Raw genomic sequence first — 23383 nt, 5'->3', positions numbered from 1 at the left:
AAAAGAGCATCCGTCTATGAACAAGACTTCTGACAGAAGAACAATTGCAGCATGACGAAGTTAATAACTGCTTTAAAAGTATTGTTGCTTTACATACAGATACATTAGAGCAGATTGGTGTAGGCTTAAAAGAGCTGTTAAATATATTAAGCCAATAACAGTGTATGTCACAGGTATACAACATTTGCATATTTAGAAATGTTCTGGATAAACAGACTGACAAAAAATTTGAATTTTATTTCCAAAGTACTTACAGTAGGTACATAAAGTAAATCGGCGATGGGATACATTTTTTAACATGACGTAATTTTTTTAAATCACTGAGTACTCTTATATCTTTGGATGGGTCTTACTTTTTACACAATTGACCTTACTTTTGACACAAGTTTTCGTGTCTGGGTCGCAAACAAGAGGTTCTTGACAAGTGGGCGTTGGCGTTGGTGGCTGTAAGACATCTTGGCCCGCACAAGATTCTCCTTCACCTGCAATATGAAAACGACGATTACTACAGTTATTTTAGATCAGCTTTCAGATATTACACAAGCAAGACACTACGAAAGAGAGATATCTGATATCACCAGTGAGGACAGAGATTTGTCAAAACCTTGAATTATTCTTAAAGAAGACAATACTATCAAAATTTTATCAAAATAAGTATCGGTTGCAATACGTTTCCGTAGCCTCTGTTACACAATTATCTAGACGTAGCTAAATAATTCTTGTATGCAAGCAATGATGTAAGTTGAATTTCAGTGACTTTTTATAATAATAATTCTGTCCTTTTTAATAACGTTTAGCTAACTTCCTCATATATAACAAACACATCATTAATATTTACACATGTCTGTCCTTTCTATGAACCCCATAGAGCGATATTAGTAAATGCAGCTGTTTCTAATTGGTCGAACAGTACTGCAGGCGTTTCACAAAGCTTCTGGAACCTTCCACTACCCCTCCTTTTTCCCTTTGGGACAGGAAGAGCGAGCCAGCAGATTTTGTTATTGTGCTTGTGCTAGCTCATTTTGAGAGAGACAGCCAAAACCGTAGCGATCCGTAATCTCCTTGATTATTTAACTTCGGATTTCAAAGTTATCTCACTCACTTTCTAGTCAAAAATTTCCCTCTGTTTCGCTACTGCCAGACGTCCGTTCTTTCGTCAGCAAAAGCTATGTATTTACGGAGACCACGAATTTCAGCCAAGAAACTCTCCATTTCAGTATCACTGTTACGTCATATACGTATTTCCTGTGTAAGTTTCTTGTGGCAATGTTAACTTTCAGAACAATACTTCTCCCGTGTGCTCTGGATCGCAAGCATACTGCAAAGATATTCGGTCACCGAAGGTATCATAGTCTTTGACTACCTGAGAAGGAATATATGAAGCAATAGACTCCGGCGAGCTGAAGCGACAGACAATGACAAGCGAGGGCAGCCACATGCTCTATGAGTGGATGCTCGTTCGATGGAGACAATTCAGCCTAGTGGAGTCTTGTCTGGTCGTTTCCTATCCTCGTTTCCGGGTGGTCACCTGCTAAAGCTCAGCTACAGGCGAGTAGTAGTAGCTTTATTCATCTGTAGATCTCTTTTTTGAAGGATATAGGACATGTCAAAGTATTAAGAAATTTAGATCAATTTAAAATAAGCTAAATCGTATACACACATATTCACAGACTTCTAGTTAGAGACAATCATTAGATTTACTCCAGGTATACAATACCTTTTATACAAATAACTTATTAAATAATGTAATGCCACATTGTTCACTCACATCTCACTAACAGTCACTGCATGCACTATACACACATTGTTTCATAATACTTCACACACACACACACACACACACACACACACACACACACACACTAGTGATCTGTGGGCCATTTTCTGTACCACAACTTCCCATTTGCTATCCTGAAAAACTGAGTCAGCATCCCTCCACAATGAGTGAGATGTTGAACTCAAGAAAGAGGAAGAGGTGTTAGTATTGTGCCATGCATAGCTTGGGGGTAAGTATTTCTAGACAGGGAACAAAGAAGGAAAAAAAACATAAAGTGAGGGTGTTATGTGGAATGTTGGATATTTTATAATCATTATTATTATTATTTATTTGCATAACATTTTTTATCAAACCCCTACTCTGCTTTAGCTAAGTAATCCTTCAATATATAAAATGTATAGCATAACAGGTACTGTTTAGCTGCCTTTTTAAATAAGCGTATTTTTGCAACTTCTTTGATCTCTTTTTGTAATTTATTGTACTGTTTTATTCCTTGGCAGAAAATGCTGTTTTGAGTTTTATGTGTATTTTTTTTCTTGGTAAATGTAAGTTGAGTCTCTCTCTTGTTGCATGGACATGGAAAGAGCTGTAATGACCAATGTTATTTTTGATGTGTACAACTGACTGGTAAATGTATTCACATGGAGCAGTTAAAATCCCCAGTGTTTTGAATGGATCTTTACAATGAGCTCAACTAGTGTTTTTAGTTATTATTCTTATGGCTCTTTTCTGGAGTTTAAAAATTGTTTTCATGTTTTGTGCATTTGTTCCCCAAAAAAGAATGCCATAGCTAAGAATAGAGTGTATATATGAATAATATGTAACTAAAAGACACTGCATGTTACACACTGATGATAGGATTCTAAGGGCATAACATGCTGATGACATTCTGTTTCGAAGTGCCTTGGTGTGTTCACACCACTTCAACTGAGAATTAGTATTCATTCCCAGAAATTTTGCATTTGTTACACAGTCTATAGAAGTGCCATTTAATTTAATTTCACATTGTCATTATTCCTCTTAAAACTGAAATTCATGGCATTAGTTCTTTATGTTCAATGTCACTTTATTACGTATTGACCAATCATAAACTTCCTTGAGAGTTTCATTTGCTTTCTTGGTAAGGAGCTCTCTTGTTTTCTCAGTGACTATAATATTGCTGTCATCAGTGAAGGGGATTTTTTCACCACGAGTAACACTACTGGGGAAGTCATTGATGTATATCAGGAACAGTATTGGTCCTAATATGCTACCTTGTGGAACCCCTATATTAATGTATTTATGTTCTGATAATTGTTTTACTACATGTTTAGATCTATTTGAAGTATGTGTTATCTCTGCTCTTTGTGTGCTATCTGTTAGGTATGATCGAAATCAGTCACTAGCTACCCCTCTTATTACTAGTGTTTCTATTTTATTTTATAAATTCTTGTGATCGACTCTATCAAACGCCTTAGAAAGATCAAAAAATATGCCTGTGACACACTCAGCTTTATCAAGAGCATGAAGTACAAATTTTGTGAATTCCACTATGGCTAACTCCGTATTTTTGCCACTTTGGAAACCAAACTGATTCGCTTAAAAGATTGTATTTATTCAGGTAATTCTTTAATCTGCCTTTCATAATTGCTTCTATTGTTTTTGAGAATGCTGACAGCACAGAAATGGGCCAGTAATTTTCTATGTCTTCTGCATTACCTTTCTTAAGCAAAGGTACAACTCTTGCATGTTTTAACTGCTCTGGAAATGTCCCTGATGTGAAGGATTCATTTATTATATTTGTTAAGGGGCCTTGTATAATCCCTATGCATTTTTTCAGTACACACATTGGTACTTCATCTAAGCCTACTGACTTTTAATTTTTTAATTTTTGGATTGTTTTACTGAGTTCATTCTTTGTGGTTGGAAGTAACATCATTGTATTTAGTGCAACATTATTTACAGGTTTTATATTTGTTTGGGAGAATTTTTGCTGTAACTTCTCTGCAATACTTGAAAAATGCTCGTTTACATACTTTGCTAAGTACTGTGGATCATTTATTACTTTATCACCCCCCCCCCCTTAGCAGTATGTTGTTCTTCGTTTATTTGTCTCTCCCCTTTTCCTTTTTTATAACATCCCAGACTGCTTTGCTTTTATTCTCTGCATTATATATTATTTTGTCATGAAGTGACTTTTTTGCAGCAGTCAGTACCTTTCTATAGATCTTTTTGTATCTATGATAGAAGTTTAAGAATTCTGGATCATTGTGAATCTTTTTCATGGAACTGAGGTGTTTAAGTGTTTGGGAGGACTTCTTAATAACTGCTGTTTTCCGTTTTTTTTGTGAGATGTTGATACAGACATGCATACTTTTGGAAGTGACTTTTCAAAGTTCAATTTAAACAATTTCGAGAATTAAGAGAATTTCATAATCACATTGGTTTCTTTATACACTTCATCCCAGCTTTGTTTTTCTAGTTTTATTTTGATTTCTGATAGATGTCTTTTGTAGGCTTGTAGTTTAGGGAATGATTCGATGCCTGACTTTGCTGTTGATATTTGACAGATATGGTCTGGTAGTCCGAGATCTTTTACAGCTACATCACATTTTTCCCTGACCATATTTGTGGCCACATGGTCAATTACTAATGAAGTCATTGAGGTAACCCTTGTTGCACTATTGACCAATAGGGACATGCCAAAACTTTGAAGCATGTTTATGAAGGTGCTGCTGGATTCATTTATGATGCTAGTGTTGATGTTAATGTCCCCACACAGAATTATGTTGACCTTTGTACTTGAGACTTTATCTAGAACTTCTGTTAACTTATTGAAAAAAGTGTCCACACTACCACTAGGAGATCCATACACACACAGAATGATAAATTTCTTGGTGATATCAAGCCCTGTTAATTCAACAGCTGATATTTCAAAGTGTTTGTCTTCACTTACGGTACTGAGTTGATGTCTTAATTTGAACTACGTTCCTTTCAGAAAGGGAATGCATGATCCTCCACCCCTTGAAGTAGTTCTACAGTAAGAGTTTGCCTTTTCATATAATGATAGTACTACATCTTGGATTTCTGTGTCTCTACACCAGTGCTCAGTAATACGAACTACTGTGCAGTTCAAAGATTGGAGCTCAGCTTCTAATAGTTGTATTTTATTTTTTATTGATTGCATGTTTTGCTGGAGGATTGTTAAATCTGTGAATTGCACCATGTTACTCTTTCCAATGGTTTGTTTTTCTTTGTGGCATCTGGTATATGTGATATTTGAGGTGATAAAATCTGTCTTGTGAGTGATTGTTTCACTATTTTTTAAACTGTTGGAGATACAGGGGAACCTGTTGTCTGGATTTATCCTAAAAAGACCTACTTTTCCTACCTATGACAATAGGTTTTTGACCTGTGTGGTCCGAGATCCACCCCCTATACTTTCATGAATCAGCTGTACCAATCTTTCCTTCCCCGTCCTGTTTAGATGTAGGCCATGCCTAGTGAAACTCCATCTGTCGATAGTCCCGACGGGCACCAGAGAAACATGAGCAAAGTTGGTTGTCCTCAGAGCCATCCTTAACCCCACATTAATTCGCCTCACAGCCCCATCAAGGTGTGGTCCATCACGACGCCGGAACAACTCAACAAAGTGTATGTTGGTGCCATGAGTCAGGGAAGCTATCTTGTCCAGGTCACTACCTATGTACGCAGTGGTTAAACACTGGACTCGCATTCGGGAGGACGACGGTTCAACCCCGCGTCCGGCCATCCTGATCTAGGTTTTCCGTGATTTCCCTAAATCGCTCCAGGCTAATGCCGGGATGGTTCCTTTAAAAGGGCACGGCCGATTTCCTTCCCCGTACTTCCCTAATCCGATGAGACCGATGACCTCGCTGTCTGGTCTCCTTCCCCAAAACAATCCAAATCACCACCTATGTAATATGCCCCATCCCTGTCCGAACTGTTTCCCGCCCCACCCACTATCACTACATGGTCCTGTTTTGTAAAATCCCTTACATAAAGACACTAGGTCCTCTATCACATGACTAAGCCCTGCATTTGGCTTGAAGATACTGGTGGCCTGGTACGCTGCCCCTAAACTTTCTTGTAACTGGTGGCCTACACTTCGCCTATGGCTACTACCTAGCAGCTGTACTTTCTTCTTCCTAACACTTTATACATTCGTAGGCTTCTTGGCCTCAGTTGAAGTGTGTTGCACATTTCTTGCTCCTCGTTCTACTTGAGGCTCTTCTCCACTTAACTCTGGCAGTGGTAGATACCTGTTTTTGGTGTTGATGATAAAACTGTCAAATCGCGTTCTCTTTCCTCCTATCCTCCTACCAGCTGCCAGTTCCGAAGCTCCCTCCTCCCCCTTATCTCCCTTGATCCTTATGAGTTCCTTCCTTGCTTCCTCCAACTGTGCCTGAAGGGCACAGACTTGCCTTCCTGTTCCCCCATCAAAATGTTCCTACTGCATACTCTGTAGTTTTAGGAGAGAGCCTCTTCTGTTTTCCCAACATTCTCTCCACTGCATCCCCCCCCCCCCCCCCCCTCTCCTGTGAAAATATTTCCTGAATCCTTTTACTCACTACCCTATAACAGCACCCACATTTCTCACTCATGGTCAGTTTCGAAAGAACAATTAAGTTTAAAGAATGTTTTAAATTTGTCAAGGACGCGAGATTGGTTGTGTGTAAACAAAAAACGACACAAAGGTCTTATGTGCGTTTGTTGTGGTTTTTTTTGTGTACTGATTTAGAGATACAATGACAGAAGAATGAATTTGTAATTAATTAGCCGGCCGGCGTGGCCGAGCGGTTAAAGGCGCTACAGTCTGGAACCGCACGACCGCTACGGTCGCAGGTTCGAATCCTGCCTCGGGCATGGATGTGTGTGATGTCCTTAGGTTAGTTAGGTTTAAGTAGTTCTAAGTTCTAGGGGACTTATAACCACAGCAGTTGAGTCCCATAGTGCTCAGAGCCATTTGAAGCATTTGTAATTAATTTGCTTTTAGAGAATTTACGTTATCAGGCGTGCTTGGTCAGGTTTTTATACGTTTATAACTCGGAAAACTTAGGCCTAGATCTCGTCTATCTAACTAGTAAACAATACGAAATGTGTTAATTAAATACGATTTAGAAACGTTTAATTACACTTTTATTGCGACAATAGACACTGATGAAACTAGCTGCAGTCTTTTTTAAACGAAATTTGCACTATCAAGAAAACTTGTATAGAATTTTTTGTGTTTATGTCACTCAAAATTTCGGGTTATGTCGCGGTTATCGGAACTTCAGCTAAAGAACAAGTTTTTTCAAGAAGAAGCGCCGCTGGGACGCTAATATTCAGTTGTGTGACAAGAACGACATTACAGCAAGTATACAAAAAAAAAAATTAAATTTGACACTATTTTCTCTTAAACAAGTTCTTTTAGCGGACGAAGAAAATTGGGCAGAATGATGTACTAACTCGTTTTGAAGCTGATTTTTGATGGTCAGTCTCATACAATGAGTCACAAATGTATGGTGAGATTGTGGCTAGCGTCGCTCTACTTGGCGTAATACTGTTTGCAGCATTTTCTGTCTATAATGTGCATTTACGTATGTTCAGACTTAACATTCATTGTTCAGTGAGACTGAGACACATGGTGCAGAATCGGCCTTTTATTGATCCATTCGAATAACAGGCTATTAGAATTCATCACACTCTCATTTAGTAAAATATTTCCAGCATTTTCCAGTGCATGATGAAGTTCTTGTCCTTTTTTTTTGGCCCAATATGCCACAAATTTCACGCACGGGCAATTGTATTCTCCGCTGTATCAGTGGTTATGTTCTGAGACAGAATAATTATCAACTGAATCGAAGCTTTGATAATGTATTTATGATACCCTACCGTTGATTAATTTATATCGACAGATTTGATTATGCACAAGGTGTTGTGAGTACTTTGTAACCTGCATTTAATTTAAGGTATGAAGCCTCAAACCTCTCCGCCTTCAGCAGGAATGCCAGTTAAAGCCAAATACTACTACAATTATTACATACACTTTTAAGAATTCCCATCAGCAAAACGCTTTTGTTCGTTGCGTGCCTTACAGCTTAGACGATATGAATGTGGAGATTCCGAGACTGCTAGCTACTTGTGATGTCATGTTTGACTTGAGTGTTTTGGTTCTGTATGTTTCAAGTTCCTGGGCAAAAAAGTACAAGGTAATATCAGTGAACTACCAAGCAGTAATTGTGATCATAAAATTCACTTATACGCCTACATCTATACTCCGCACACCACCTTGCGGTGTCTGGCGGAGGGTGTTTTGTGTACCAATATCACTTCTCCCCTCTCCTGTTCCAGTCGCGAATGGTTCGCGGGAAGGACGATTGCAGGTAAGCCTCTGTGTGGCCTCGAATCATTGTACTTTCATATTAATGGTCTTTTGGGGACGACGTGCCAAGGAGAGAGAGCAATACATTTGTTGACTGTTATAGGAACGTATGCTATTGGAACTTCAACAGTAAGCCATATCCTGATACAGAATGCCTCTTCTGTACATCTGATACTGAAGTTCGTTGATCATCTCTTTCGTGCATAAGCCCTCTATCGTTTGAGTGGCTCAAGGCAGGAAGTAGCTAGATCTTAAATACACTAACGGAAAATCGCAACAACAACAAATAATTAATGTAGAGAAATGGCGTCGATCGTGGCGCAACACGCAGCAAACGATCGAGCAATTTTAAGCCATCCCAGTGTTGTGTGAAACTAGGAGGATCGGGTACGGAAACGTTGGATATGTGTCGGCAAGACTACTGCGATGATTACCCGTCAAAATCCCAGGTTTCCAGGTGGGCGAAGAGCTTTAAAGAGGGTCGGGACAGCGTTGAGGATGTGAACCGCTCCGGATACCCGTCAACCAGCAAAACTGACGAAAATATCGACCGTGTGCGCGGTTTATTGAACACTGACCGTCGGATGAGTGTCAGGATGGTAGCAGATGATCTCTGACTTGATAAAATGACAGTGTACAACATCATCACCAAAGAATTGTCGATAAGGAAAATTTGCGCCAAGATGGTTCCAAGGATATTGTCAGCTGTTCAAAGGCAAGCACGTATGGACGCCTGCCAAGACAGTCTCCAGAGCCCTGAAGCTGATCCACAATTTTTAGGTAACGTTATTACTGGAGACAAAACCTAGGTGTTTCAGTATGACCCGGAGACAAAGCGCATGAGTGCCGAATGGCACACCACAGCATCCCCATGTCCAAAAAAGTCTTGCATGAGCAAATCAAAGGTTAAAGCCATGCTGATTGTGTTTTTCGACGTCAGGGGCGTGGTTCGTCGTGAGTTTGTGCCCCAAGGCCAAACTGTCAGAGGTGTTTTTTATTGCGAACTCAAGAGACTGAGAGCCAGGGTCCATTGCGTGAGGCCAACCATGGCCAATGATTGGAAGCTGCATCGTGACAATGCACCGAGTCACACCTGCTTCATGGTGGATCTGGATTCCAACGATTCCCCAGCTCCCGTACAGTTCTGATATGGTCCCGCCAGACTTTTTTTTGTTCTCGAAACTAAAACTTCCCTGAAAGGACACCGTCATGGGACCCTGGAGAAGATCCAAGCCGCCACGATGAAGACTTTGAAGGCCATCCCGGATTCAGAGTTTGCGGCAGCATTTGAAGAACGGAAATCTCGCATGCAGCGGGTTGTTGACTCTCAAGGGTCATAGATTGAAGAGTTCTAAGTGGTTGCAGCGATATCTACAATAAATTCTGATTCACAAGCTCAGTCTCATTACTTTTTATACAAACCCTGTATAATAAATTACCCTACGAGCGAGATAAGCCATTGCAAATGTGAAATGATGGCACATTAAAAACCCGTGAAACCGCCATAATGTTGAACGCAAGCATGCGAACGTGCATGAGTTGTGTTGTACAGGTGCCGAATGTAAGTTTAGGGATGGAGTTCGATGCCTGTTGCACTTGGTCTGTGAATAAATGGCGTCGAACGCTGTTTTTGCATGAGGCTGCAATTGACGTCTGATGATGTCCCATACGTACTCGATTGGAGACAGATCTGGTGATTGAGTAGGCCAAGGCAACATGTCGACACTCTGTAAAGCATGTTGGGTTACAACAGCAGTGCGTGGGAGAGCGGTATCCTGTTGAAAAACCTCCTGGAATGCTGTTTATGAATACAGCACGAATCATCAGATTGACATACAAATTTGCAGTTAGGGTGCGTGGGATAACTTCGAGAGTGATCCTTTGTCTTACGATATCGCACCCTAGACCATTAATTCATATGTAGGTCCAGTGTATGTGGCACGCATACAGGTTGGTTGCAGGCCTTCACTGGCATCGAGGCAGAACCACCTTTTATCAGAAAACACGACAGACCTCCACCCTACCCTCCAATGAACCCTTGCTTGACTCCACTGAAATCACAAATAGTGGCGGTTTGCGTTCAGCGGAATGCATGGTACAGGGTTCTGGCTCGAAGCCGTCCTTGAAGTAACCACTTTGTAACAGATCGTTGTGTCATTGTGGTGCCAGCTGCATCTCAAAGCGCTGCTGCAGATGCAGCACGCTGTGCCAGAGTCTTATGCCAAACATGACAGTCTTCCCTCTCGGTAGTGCCATGTGGCCGTGTGGAGCCCGCTTTTCTTGCGACCCTATATTTTAGTGAGTACCACTGCCAGCTGTCGTGTAGAGTGACTATATTCCTGCCAGGTCCTTCTGCAGTATCGCAGAAGGAACATCCTGCTTCACCTATCCCTATTTCATGACCTCATTCAAACTCAGTAAGGGTTGATAATGGCGTCTTTATCACATTAAAGGCTTTCTTGACCAACAGCACCACACCACGTCCATGCTCAAAGGTAACTAACGGTCTCGACCGTTACAGAGTGTATTTAAAGCAAACCTGACTTGCATCCTCATACTGGCGCTACTAGCGCCACTCGTATGCGACTACCGCGAAATTTGAATAGTCGTCATCTTTCAGATGTAGAACTACACTAGCGACTTTAGTCTATGTTACACAACTCCTTCTTAGAGCTGTGATTCTTTTCCGTCAATGTATGGCCCTTTTCCTATGCAGTTTAGTTAGACAGCTTTTTTTTTTATCAAGAACTCCGCAAACAGCTATATTTTGAACCAATTTATTAAGGCACTATCGGTTTCGTGACTTGTAGCCTCATAATCAGTTGCATGTAAACATTAATACATGGTAAACAACATGTCAGAGGATACAGAAGATCTAACCTTTGTAATTATTCCAACGGCCTCGACTCAGTGGTAACACTGGCTTCCGTCAGATCACCAAAGTTAAGCACTTGGATGGGTGACCGTCCACGTCTTCTGAGCGCTGTTGGCAAGCGGGGTGTACTCAGCTCTTGCGAAGTCAATTGAGAAGCTACTTGACTGAAAAGTAGCGGCTCTGGTCATGGAAGCTGACAACGACCGGAAGAGTGGTGGGGGGAGGTGGGGCAAGACTGTAAAATTACAATTTTTGATATAAACGATATAGCAGTTGCTAAAGTCATAATAATCTCAGCCGCGTAATACAACAAGTGTCTAAACGAGAGGTCTAGCAGAATCACGGGAAATCACTCCTAGAAGTGCATGACACTCTGTAATGAATAAAAACTTTCTATTCCAGGACGAAAGGGAGGGGGGGGGGGAAGGATAAACCAAGTGTCTCCTCTTGCATCCATTCGAAACTTTTTATTGCACTAAAGTGAAGTCTCCATCTACAATTTTTCACCGTCCAACTGTCCTCTATTACCAAATTAGCCATTTCATAGTGCGTCAGGATGTGTCCTGTCAGCCTTTTCATTCTGTCTCCATTAGTTACGTAATCTACCCATCGGATCTTCAGCATTCAGCGAGAAGCGCGGTGTGATGTAGCAGTTTTCACTCTTCTTTTAGCTCTCGAGAAGGCCGTAACTTCGAGTCACATACACATTGGTCTTCGCTGTGCTAGCAGCTGTTGTCACATTAGCATCAAATTTCACCTGCCCAACGCCACCGTGGACGTATCACACGATGTGAAAGTATTTACACTACGTCTTACCCACATTTCACGCTTTTCTTTGACGCCTATCTGATGGATGTCAGAACCGCGACAGCCACCGTTGAAATCACGTGGTTTTCTTATCGTGGCAGAGGAAAACATTTCAGACACATGGCTGACCAGTATCGCCACGGAACGGCGTCAGGTGGTGGCATAAAGAGCATCAGTAACGCCACTCCTTCCCTTGGGGCGTAGATTGCCACACATTTCACCGTAAAAAACGTCAGTTTGCAGTGCGATGCACATCACGATAGTGTTCTTGACTTTCTTCGACTCTGCAGACACGCCACCTTCCCCCTCGCCCCCACACCGATGAATGACCCACGTCTCGGAACATCGTGGGCCTGCAACCCCACGGAACTCGATCATCCTCCTCTGGAGTGCAGTGCGACCGCAGTTTTCGCTTTGTTATGCGGAAAGGAGGACTAGGGACAATTAAAAACCATTGGACGAAATCTGAACGTGATCCAAAGCAGAAAAGGTATACGTATTTAACTGGCCGGTGTGGCCGAGCGGTTCTAGGGGCTCCAGTTTGGAACCGCGCGACCGCTACGGTCGCAGGTTCGAATCCTGCCTCGGGCATGGATGTGTGTGATGTCCTTAGGTTAGTTAGGTTTAAGTAGTTCTAAGTTCTAGGGGACTGATGACCTCAGATGTTAAGTCCCATAGTGCTCAGAGCCATTTGAACCATTTTGTACGTATTCGTCAGCCATCCTGTCTCATATCCTCTTGTGGCGTGATGTATGAGGCTGCGACATTGACACACTCATGAATAAACAGGAACCTAGTCTGGCAGCATCCTCGGTACCGCATGCGCACATTTGTTGGGAACTTTAGAAATGCTCCTGTACACAGACAGCTAGTCATTGATTCCTAGGGATCAGAGTCACAGGCATCGATTTGGAGACCCCTTAAACTTTGCATGTGGCTAGCTGGGGTGTCGAAAGGGATGCCTGTCACACTGGGAGACAAGAATCAGTGACTGGCCATTTATCTACAGGTACATTTTTAAAGTGCTCAACAACGGTGTGCTGATGGCACTGAGGGAGTAACCAAATTGAGGGATCATAGAGGGATCCTTAGCCGATTTATTTACTCATGTGTCAATGTCGCGCCCCTCTGTGAGCACGCCACAGGAGGGCGCAAAGCAGGGGGGCTGAAAAGGCATAAACATCATTTGCTGCTTCGGATCACGTTCAGATTTCGTCGAATGGTTTTGAATGTCCCTAATGGTTCCAACCTGTACACCACAGCAAAAACTGCCTTCGCATTACACTCCAAAAGAATGTGATAACGTTCAGAGGGGTTGCAGGACTTCGATGTTCTTAGACAAGTGTTAAGTTGTCCGGGGTGTGTCAGCAGTATCAAAAGTTGTTAAGAAAGTCGTCCGTTGCTCATCGCATTGCGAGTTGTCGTTGTCGACTGCGAAATACGTGGCAACCAATCCCTTTATGAGCCCCCTGTGTCCTTTTCGTATCGGTACTGAGCGTTGGTGTGTCTGAAATGTTTTCCTCAGCCAACAAAAAGAAAACAGCGAGATTTCAGCGCTGGGCGTCGCGGTTATGACTTCCATCACAGAGTCGTCAAAGTAAGGAGTTAAATGTGGGTAAGAGGCGGTGTGACGACCTTCCCATCGTGTGACCCGTCCACGGTGGCGGTGGATAGAATTATTTGATGCCAATATGACATTATTAACCCACCTTACAGCGCACACGAAATTCTGAGCTCTGGCGTTTTCTTCGGATTCGTCGACACCTTCGCCGTGCTCGAGGATGACGTCTCAGGGTGCTAAGCTTTTGCTCCATTACACAGGAAGGGTGTGGCATCTTTGAGCCAAAAGTCAAGTTTCTGTGTCGCAATGGGAGACAGTTATGGAGTTTTTTGAAAAAGTCACACTTTAATTGTGTTGCACAGTATAGGCTGCGGACTACCATGGCCACAGGTAGAAACCAGTCAATGTTCACAGCCAGAATTTCTTGTCTGAACCGTAGGAAATGACGCTGTTCTCTATCGATACTATGTATTGTTGGAATGACAGGTCTGAGTAGTGCAGATATTTTAAAGGGATGCAAATCCCTTCACAATTTAGTGGAAAAGAAACTTTCCAACGTAGCAGCACACGTCTGCTGTTGTGCTGAAGGCAGATTTCCGGCAATTTTCAGATACAGACTCAAGGCAGCTGCTTTTACACTTTAGAAAAGTGTAGATACGTCGGTGGGATGATATGACAGAAGCGAACTTTAAAGTCATGGCAATGCTTCCTTTTGAAAAACTTTGAAAGCGTATGGTAACTGAAAGCCGTCAAAAATAACACAAAATTGACAAAAAATGGGGAATGAATGAAATAAAAATGATAAAAATAGGAGAAGAATTACAAAAAAAAATCTAGTACCTTCCGCCATGGAAGTCGAACACGCGGCAGAACAAATGGTCGTAGTCAGCCCATAGCGACTATTCCGCGCAGCGGCTCTCGCGCAGCGAGGGCGCCACCGCTAAGCCACGTGCAGACAGCGGCCAATAGCCGCTCCCTCCGGTTTCGTATATAGGGACCTGCTCTGCCCTAGTCCAACCCCCTCTTCCTGCCTCCTCCTCAGGGCTCCCTCTCCTCCCCCTCCCTCCTTCTGAGCGGATTTCCCCTCCTACTCCCCCTCCATCTCTTGTGCCTTCTTTCAGTGTCTCTGCGCTCCCTCCTGCCCTGTCTTCCCTTTTCCTCTCCCGCCCCATGTGTCTCCTGCCTCTTCGTGAACCCACGGTTGCCCCTCCTCTCTTCATCCCGCCGCTTCCCCAGCTGCCCCATGCTCTCCCCTCCTTTTCCATCCTCTCTGACCTTTCCCTTGGCAGGTCCCACCTGGTAGTTTTAAGTGTGTTGTTTCGGAGTGTTTTTTAATACTGTGGCCAACTTTTAACCTGTGCATGCGCATCCAGTGTCTTCTCTGTGTTTTAAGAATCGCCAACTGTGTTTTTTAACTTTCTGGTGACTTTTTTTAACTGTCCCCAATGACCGTCTACATGTCAGTGTATTTTTACCTCCATTTTCTCCCCTTACTTTGTTTTATGTTCCCCTTTTTTACCTCCTTATGTATGTATTATTTTATTCTTGTTTTAGTTGTCATGTCACTCGGCTGAAGAGCGGCGGATTGTGCTGCTGACAGCCCTCCCCTGCCCATATGGGGCAGGGGAATGAAATCACAATAAAGGAAAAAAAAACCTAGTCCAGCCAGTCTGGTACTCGCTCTGGATTTCGTTTGTATCTCGGCGGTACTGCGTTCTGGGCGTTGCTCGTTGTTGACATTTGCCTGGCTCTGGTTCCGAGCGGATTTACGTTTGGTATTTGGTGTTGTGGTTTCTACAAGCCTCCGTTGTTAATCTCCTCCTTGTTGTGTCGCTCATAGTCGGTCGTGGTCGGTTGTTGTCAGTTGTCGTTGGTCTGTCGTCCGACTCGTCCTGTGTTTACCCGGTGGTGCGTGCTCCACCGCCGGCGGCTTCCCCGCCTGGCGGCTCCGATCCGCGGCCCAAGGCGTTCCCGCTGTTGGTTGTGGTTACTACAAAAATAGTCTCAAAATCTACCATCTGTCTGTTTGCTGTCTCTATGCATAACATTTTTGTAATGTTCCTTTCATTTCAAATTAGGTGTGTCTGTACTTCATTTCTCATATGAAATTACTACAGATATTGTTTTTGAATGATACATATAACAATGAAAAGAATGTCGGGGCGACATCAACTAGTGTATGCATATAAGAGGATATTTAACAAGTTTTACTGGCTCACCGTTGGTGGGTGAACCGAAACAAGTGTGGCGAACGTCGCTAAAGAACCGACACTGAATCCCGCACATAACTGAATAGTGCATATGAACGCCAAAACAGCAAAACAGTAGAGAGAAAAGCACGCACAACGTGCGGATACTCACCCACGTATTTACGGCAGCTGTCGCAGTAGCCACATAAACCACCATTAGGAATGAAGATCCCACCGTCCTCCTTGCATTTGACCGGGTCAATAGCTATACATTTTATTTTGATCGTTTTGCAGTCGATATCTATAGCGATAACGCAGGACACCACAACGGCCAAGGCGATCAATGCAGTTATTGATCTCAGGGGTACCTGCAAAGACAACTGACAATAGTAAACTCCATGTTAAATGTGAAGAACATGATACTGAAGACATCATACAGTTACTAAAAGTCGGTGTATTCTTCGTCTCACCCCACGCGTAGAATAGTTTATTAATAGTTCTGAAGCGTAGATGCAGGCCAATATCAAAAGATACAATATTATCGCTTAAATAAACAATTCCAGGCCAGTTTTCAGAAGAGTTGAGGAGTTAGTTCCAAGACAAATGTCGTTATTGTCTAGAATTGTCCTGGGAACACGAAAAAATTACATGATTATTTCTACGATATGTTTTAAAATGAATATAAACAAAAGTGAAACAAGGGTAATGAATAGTAGTCGTATTAAATCAGGCAATGCTGAGGGAAGTAGATAGGGAAATGACACTAGAGGTAGTAGTTGAGTTCTGTTGTTTGGGCAGCAAAATAATTGATTGTAGCCGGTGTGGAGAAGACGTAAACTGCAGATTGGCAATAGTAGGAAAAGAATTTCTGAAGAAAAATTGAATTGTTAGGAAGTATAGCCTTGTACGTAAGTGAAACATGGACAATAAAGAGTTTAAACAAGAAGAGAATATAAGCTTTTGAAATTTAGTATTACGGAAGAATGCTGACGATCAGGTGTGTAGATAGAGTAACTAATAAAGAGGTCTTGAACTGAACGGAGGAAAAATTGTGGTACAAACTGATTAATAGAAGGGATCTGATGATGGGACACCTCTTCAGGAATGGTAAGTTTGGAAATCGGGGAAGTGTGGGTGCAAAAACTGTAAAGGGAGAGCAAGGATTGGTTATAGTAAACATGTTCAAATAGTTGTAGGATGCAGTAGTTATACGGTGGTGAAGAAGCTTGCGCAGGATAGAGTGGGGTAGAGAGCTGCCTCAAACCAGTCTTAGGATTGAAGACCACACTAATAAAAACAGGGTTTTATTAACCTAAAGTTATGATTTTCCCAGAAAAAATAGAACTACATCTGTAATGCAGAAAATTCTTGTATCTTTCATGTTTCCAGTAGTATTCATCTGCTAAATATCGATACTCGAGAATGCACGGGCAACCTCGGTCAGATTACTGCACGGAGCAACGAAGTAGATCTACTCCTAAGAAAGCACTAGGTTGCAGAAGGCACGTAAGTATGTATGCCGTTTCTATACGGTTCTGCATGGTTTACGATGTGTATCCATGCGAAATCTTGACTACACTGAGGCAACAAAAGTCATGGGATACCTACTAACATCGTGTCGGACCTCCTTTTGTCCGGCAGCAACTCGACCAGGCATGGACTTAACGAGTCGTTGGAAATGCCGTGCCGAAAAACTGAGTCATGCTGCCTGTACACCCGTTCGTAATTGCGAAAGATTTGCCAGTGAAGGATGTTGTGCACCAGCTGACTTCTCAATTAGACCCCATAAACGGCTCTGAGCACTATGGGACTTAACATCTGAGGTCAGCAGTCCCCTAGAACTTAGAACTACTTAAACCTAACTAACCTAAGGAAATCACACACATCCATGCCCGAGGCAGGATTCGAACCTGCGACCGTAGCAGCAGCGCGGTTCCGTACTGAAGCGCCTAGAACCGCTCGGTCACCTCGGCTGGCAGACCCCCATAAATGTTCGAAGGTGTTAATATCAGGCGATCTCAGTATCCAAATCATTCACAGTAATGATCCAGACTGTTCTTCAAACCAACCGCAAACAATTGTGGCGTGGTGACATGTATGCGAACAAGAAGCCACGAAAGGCCGCAAATGGTCACCAGGTAACCGAACATAATCATTTCAAGTCAATGTTCGGTTGATTTGGAAGAGATGACCTAGTCCACTGCATATAAGCACAGCCCACGCCATTACGGAACGACCACCAGCTTGCACAGTGCCTTGTTGACAACTTGGGTCCATGGATTCGTGGGGGTCTGCGCCACGCTCGAACCGCACTGTCATCTCTTACCGACTAAAATCGCGACTTATCTGACCAGGTCACGGTTTTCCAGTCGCATAGGGTCCAACCGATATGGTCACGAGCCCAGGAGAGACGCTGCAGACCATGTCGTGCTGTTAGGATAGGCACTCGCGTCGGTTGTCCGCTGCCATAGATCATTAACGCCAAATTTCTCCGCACTGTCCTAATGGATACGTTCGTCATACGTCCCTCATTGATTTCTGGGGTTATTTCACGCAGGGTTGCTTGTCTTTTAACACTGACAACTCTAGACAAACGTGGCTGCTCTCGGTCGTTAAGTGAAGGCCGTTGGCCAGTGCGTTGTCTGTGATGAGATGTAATGCCTGAAGTTTGGTATTTTTGGCACTCGATCAGGATATATGCATTTCGCTATCCCGTAACTTTTGTCGTCTCAGTGTATGTTGTTCAAACACAACTGGCACAGACCATCTGAAAACAAGTGTAACATTTCTATGAAGCTGAACGGTTTCAGTCACAAATCGAGAAATAACTTACATTTCTAAGGTTCAACGTCAATAGTACTACACTGAAATTTGAATGAAGTTGACACAGGGGAGAACTGACGGAAGTGTCCTTGTTCCCTGCCGTGCAGAGTGACGCGAATGCTGTTGGGCGTGCTTAATCTACCTGCTTGGGGCGCTACCTTACCATGTTGTCCGAACTGTGCGCTGGCGTGTTTGTGTAGCTACTGCTCGCTGCCGCTGATTAGCCGCCTTATATAACGACCGAAGGCCCACACAGCCGCTGCGGGCTAGCGGACGCCTTCTGGGAAGTGCCTGTTGAAACCACAGCATGAGGCCGTAATGTCTCCTAGGCACCAAGCATGTCGTGTTTTGATCGTTTTGAATTAGCCTAATTATAAGTAAATCATTTATCTTGCGCATTATTGCGTGGCTAGGGAAAATGCACACACAGCGATCATAGGAAAAGCAGAGGAAAATTCATGAATAAGTGAAAGGGCGGTATCGAAATTAGGAGAAAAAAGACACCACATACTAATCGAACATTCAGAAACACAAGAGTGCAAAAAGGAATAACGAAGCGCAGTACACTTCACAACAGAAGTAAAGGATCACTTTTTCGAAACCCTGTAACAGCCTCCTGTTACGACGTATAAGTTTCAAATAGAGCACAAAAGTGCCTACAACCCTCCTCGGTGTATCTATATCCGGATCCCGCTCCAACTACTGCCGGGTCTGGCTGCTGACGAGTCCTCTGCATTTGGCTCGGTCCTCCCACCACTTTTCTTCCTCCACTTGCTGCCAGGTCACACCTCTCCGTTCCACAGATATTCTCACTCCCATTTTCCACCGTGTTCTCGGGCGCCCTCCAGGTCTTTTCCCATCCATCTTTGGTTCTCCATAATTTTGAGGAGACTCTGCCCATGCATCTTCTTAACATGCCCATACCATCTTAATCTCTTGTTTTTCAATTTCTTCTCTCATACTTTCCTGTTTAAGGTCCTTTCTAATCTCTACATTCCTTACTCTGTCCATTCTTGTTCTTCCCTTAACTGCTCTGAGAAATCTCATTTCCCCTGCTTGCAGTCTGCTCCAGTCCCTTTATGTCATTGTCCATGTTTCTCCACCACAGGTGATAATACGGAAGTAACAATTCTTATACATAAAGAGTTTTGCTTCTTCTGAAACTCCCTTATTCCAAATCAGGTGTTTTATTGTTTGGTAGAAATTGCCTCCCTTCTGTAACCTCCTATTAATTTAGTTAGTTATTCTTCCATCCCTAGATATTTCACTCCCTAAATAAGTGAAACTTTCTGCCACTTTGAGGGGTTCTCCATTCAAGGTAATATTTCCGTTGATCCCTTGTTCTCTTCCAAATACCATTACTCCACTCTTATCTTTATTTATTTTTAATCCATACCTTTTCATTATTTCCTTCCACGCATCAGGTTGTAACTGTACATCTACCTCTTTATCACCCCATACGACCATATTATCTGCAAAAATCATCTTTTTGTCTTTTTCTTTTACTACATCTTTAACTGCCCTATTCATTCCCTGCATCATAACATTAAAAAGTGCAGGAGATAGAATACTTCCTTGCTTAAGTCCTTGTCTTATTTCGAAGTACTCAGAGTTCCCCAATGGTGTACTAATTTTACAATTGGGTCCTCTGTACATTGTCTTTATTACATTAATGTATCCATCTTCTACATCTATCTTCTTCATTTCTTTCCAGAGTCTTTCCTTATTAACTGAGTCATATGCCTTTTTTATAGACATAAAAACCATTATCACCCTTTTGTTATACTCCCAACTTTTTTCCATCGGTTGACCCTCCTCTGTAATGGTGCAAAACCGCTTCGCACTGCAACGTCACTCTCGGGCTCGGCGACGCTTCAGACAGCAAGGTGTCGGAACATGTGAAAAAAAGGCCACAGCCTGTAACTTTGTGTGTGCTGTAGGATGGGTTAATGGTGTCACATTTTCACCAAATTTCATCTCAATTCCACCTACCATCACCGTTGATGTGTCACATAATGATAAGGTCGTCACAGACCCTGTTACCCAAATGTCACCCCTTCTTTTAATGCCTCTGCGATGGGCGACAGAACCACGACTACCCGCGTAGATATCTCGCGTTTTTCTTATCGGACGCTGGGGAAAACATTCCAGACCCACCGACGTTCAGGGTGTGGCGTCAACAAAACCACCTTTCCCTAGGTGTTGATTCTCACATATTTCGCGGTCGGAGACGACAGTTCGCAATGCTATGAGCAACGGGAAGTTATGATTGACATCCTATGAAACTGCTAGCACCCTCGGATGTTTCATCTCTCTTATAAGGACATTGTGGGGCTATATTCTCATTGAAAGTGATCGCACTGCTTTAGAGTACAGTACGACTGAGGATGTTGTGTCGTGTACGTTTTGCAGCAAAAGGTATTATGCTTTTTCAACCCTCCTGTTTTCCGCCATCTTGTGGCGGTATCAAATGGGAGTGTAATGTTAACACATATGTAAATTAAATGACAAAGGGTCTCTCTAAGACTCTCCAGTTCGGCAACACTCTCGGTACAACCTACGCACCTTTGCTGCGCCCGTTAGACGTGCTCCTTCAGAAATTTCGACACCAAATCGGCCTGGCGGCTGCTCTAACGCCTGAGGGTTAGGCAATCCCTTCCATACTTATTGGGTAGGGTTTGCCTACTTTCAGGCCCTAGAGCAGCCCCGAGGATGAACTGGTGTCGAAGTTTCTGACAAGTACATTTGTAACGTGCCCAACAAAGTTTGCCTGGATGCAAGGAGAGTGTTGGCGAACTGGCGGCTCTTAGAGGCACCCTTTGCTGTTTTGTTCTCACACATGTTAATGTTCCATTCACATGTGGTCACGCCACAGGATGGTGGAAAACAAGAGGGCTGAAAAACCATAGGTACCATTTGCTGTTTCGGATCACGTTCATATTTCGTCGAACGTTTTTGAAAGCCCCTAAGAGAGAACACCCGAACACTAGAGCAACAATAGTGGTCTTGCCACACTCCGAAGTGGTGCGATCACCTTCAATGGAGATACAACCCTACAAAGTCCGTAGAGAAGGGTGGAAACGTACGAGGACGCCAACAGTGTCAAAGGTTGTTTAGAACATCTCCATTTTACTCATCGCACTGCGAACTGTCGTTTTCAGAAGCGAAACGTGTGGGAATCAACGCCACAGAGAAAGGGGTGGTGTCATTGATGGCTTTTCGTGTCGAATCTGAGTGACGGTCTGTCTGGAATATTTTCCTAGGTCACCCCAAAGTAACCTCATGATTTCAACGCTGAGTGTCACGGTTCTGTGAAACATGGGCTCTGGCAACCTTTTCATCGTGTGAATCATCAGTGTGGTGCTGGCCAGATTTGTGGTGAAATTTATGTCAATGTGACATAATTAAATCACCTTAACCTCACATGAACTTCTGAACTGTGGCCTTTTTCGCATGTGCTACGGTCTTGCTGTTTGAAGTGTTTTCGAGCCAGAGGACGACATCACAGGGCGTCATCCTTTTGAAATATTACAGAGAAAGGCTGTAGGGACTTTTGAGCCAAATTTCGGACTTAGGCGTCGCAATCGAGACAGTTAAGGGGTTTAGAAAAAGTGATCCTTTAATTTTGTTGCGTAGTGTAAGCAACCGATATGCTGCGGTTGGCCAATATCGATCTGTATCTTCTCGTCTGCTCTGTAGTTTTTCGCCTTTCCGCACTAAGTGCGTACCGTACCTACTGAAGTGCAGAGAAGGATAACAGCAGTCGTCTCCCCATCCCTCGCCCCTCCCATGCGACCCATTCCACGACCCTAGAAAAGAAATATGCTCTTTGAAAACCAAATTCGCTCTAACACTGTCTCCCACACAGACCTTACCAACTCTCTCTGTCAGTGTGTGTGTGTGTGTGTGTGTGTCGAAGAGGGGCACTCGGTAGCGCATGCATACTATTTATCAGTTCACTTTACCCGTTTATGCACATTTTAGTCATAATGTAAATATAATTTAAAACTAGCAGCGTAAGTGATCAGCATGAGGCTATATTGTCACTGAGAGTGTTATTTCGTAAAGCTGTTGCAAACATGGTCGATGGAATTTAAGACTTTCGAACTAACTTACCAACGCATGTACTCGCATTTAAAACGCATTGCCGGTCGGGGTGGGCGAGCGTTTCTAGGTGCTACAGTCTGGAACCGTGCGACCGCTACGGTCGCAGGTTCGAATCCTGCTTCGGGCATGGATGTGTGTGATGTCCTTAGGTTAGTTAGGTTTAAGTAGTACTAAGTTCTAGGGGACTGATGACCTCAGCAGTTAAGTCCCGTAGTGCTCAGAGCCATTTGAACCATTTTGAACCAAAACGCATTTTATTGCTCCCTTGCTTCTACATAACGCTAAGGCTTCAGACAAATACTTTCAGAAATAATTTCCTAGTGTTTAAATTTGTATTCGATATCAACGTATTTCTCTTTTCTAAAGAGCTTTCCTTACTATTGCCAGTGTATATTTCATATCTTTACTTTTGTCGTCGTCAGTTGTTTTGATGCCCAAACAACAATGCTCATCGACTACTTCAAGCATCTCATATCCTAAACCTGAAATCCTCAGCATCACCTGACTTAATGCTACTACAGTCCATTACATTTGTTTTGTTGACGCCAATTTTGTAACTTCGAGACAGTATGTATTCCGATCAACTCATTATCCAAATCCTTTTCTGTCTCTGATATAATTACTACGTCGCTGGTGAATCTTAAAGTTCTTTCTTCTACCTGAACTCTAAATCCGACTTTCTCCCTTACGTACTTCAGTACCTGTCTTTTGTACAGATTAAATAACACGGGGGATAGGAAACAACCCTGCGTCATTCCCTTCACAATTATTCTTTCCTTTTCATGCTCTTCGTCTCTTGTTACTGGAGTCTGGTTTTATTGCAGCTTCTACTCGTAGATAAGTTTTCGCTCGGTATATTTTATCCGTAATAACTTCA

At 42.9% G+C, this 23383-nt stretch overlaps 1 long non-coding RNA gene across 1 annotated transcript; it reads right to left on the bottom strand.

The window, feature by feature from the left end:
- Positions 1-217: 217 nt before the first annotated feature.
- On the bottom strand, positions 218-16225 carry LOC126455482 (uncharacterized). Its single transcript, XR_007585327.1, has 2 exons — positions 15749-16225; positions 218-482 (listed from the first exon to the last, which is right to left on the bottom strand). It is a non-coding gene; the product is annotated as an uncharacterized LOC126455482 (long non-coding RNA).
- Between the last annotated feature and the right edge of the window lie 7158 nt (positions 16226-23383).

This window comes from Schistocerca serialis, chromosome 2 (assembly GCF_023864345.2).
Source record: "Schistocerca serialis cubense isolate TAMUIC-IGC-003099 chromosome 2, iqSchSeri2.2, whole genome shotgun sequence".
Taxonomy (NCBI): domain Eukaryota; kingdom Metazoa; phylum Arthropoda; class Insecta; order Orthoptera; family Acrididae; genus Schistocerca; species Schistocerca serialis.
This window is presented reverse-complemented; position numbering and strand designations above follow the sequence as displayed.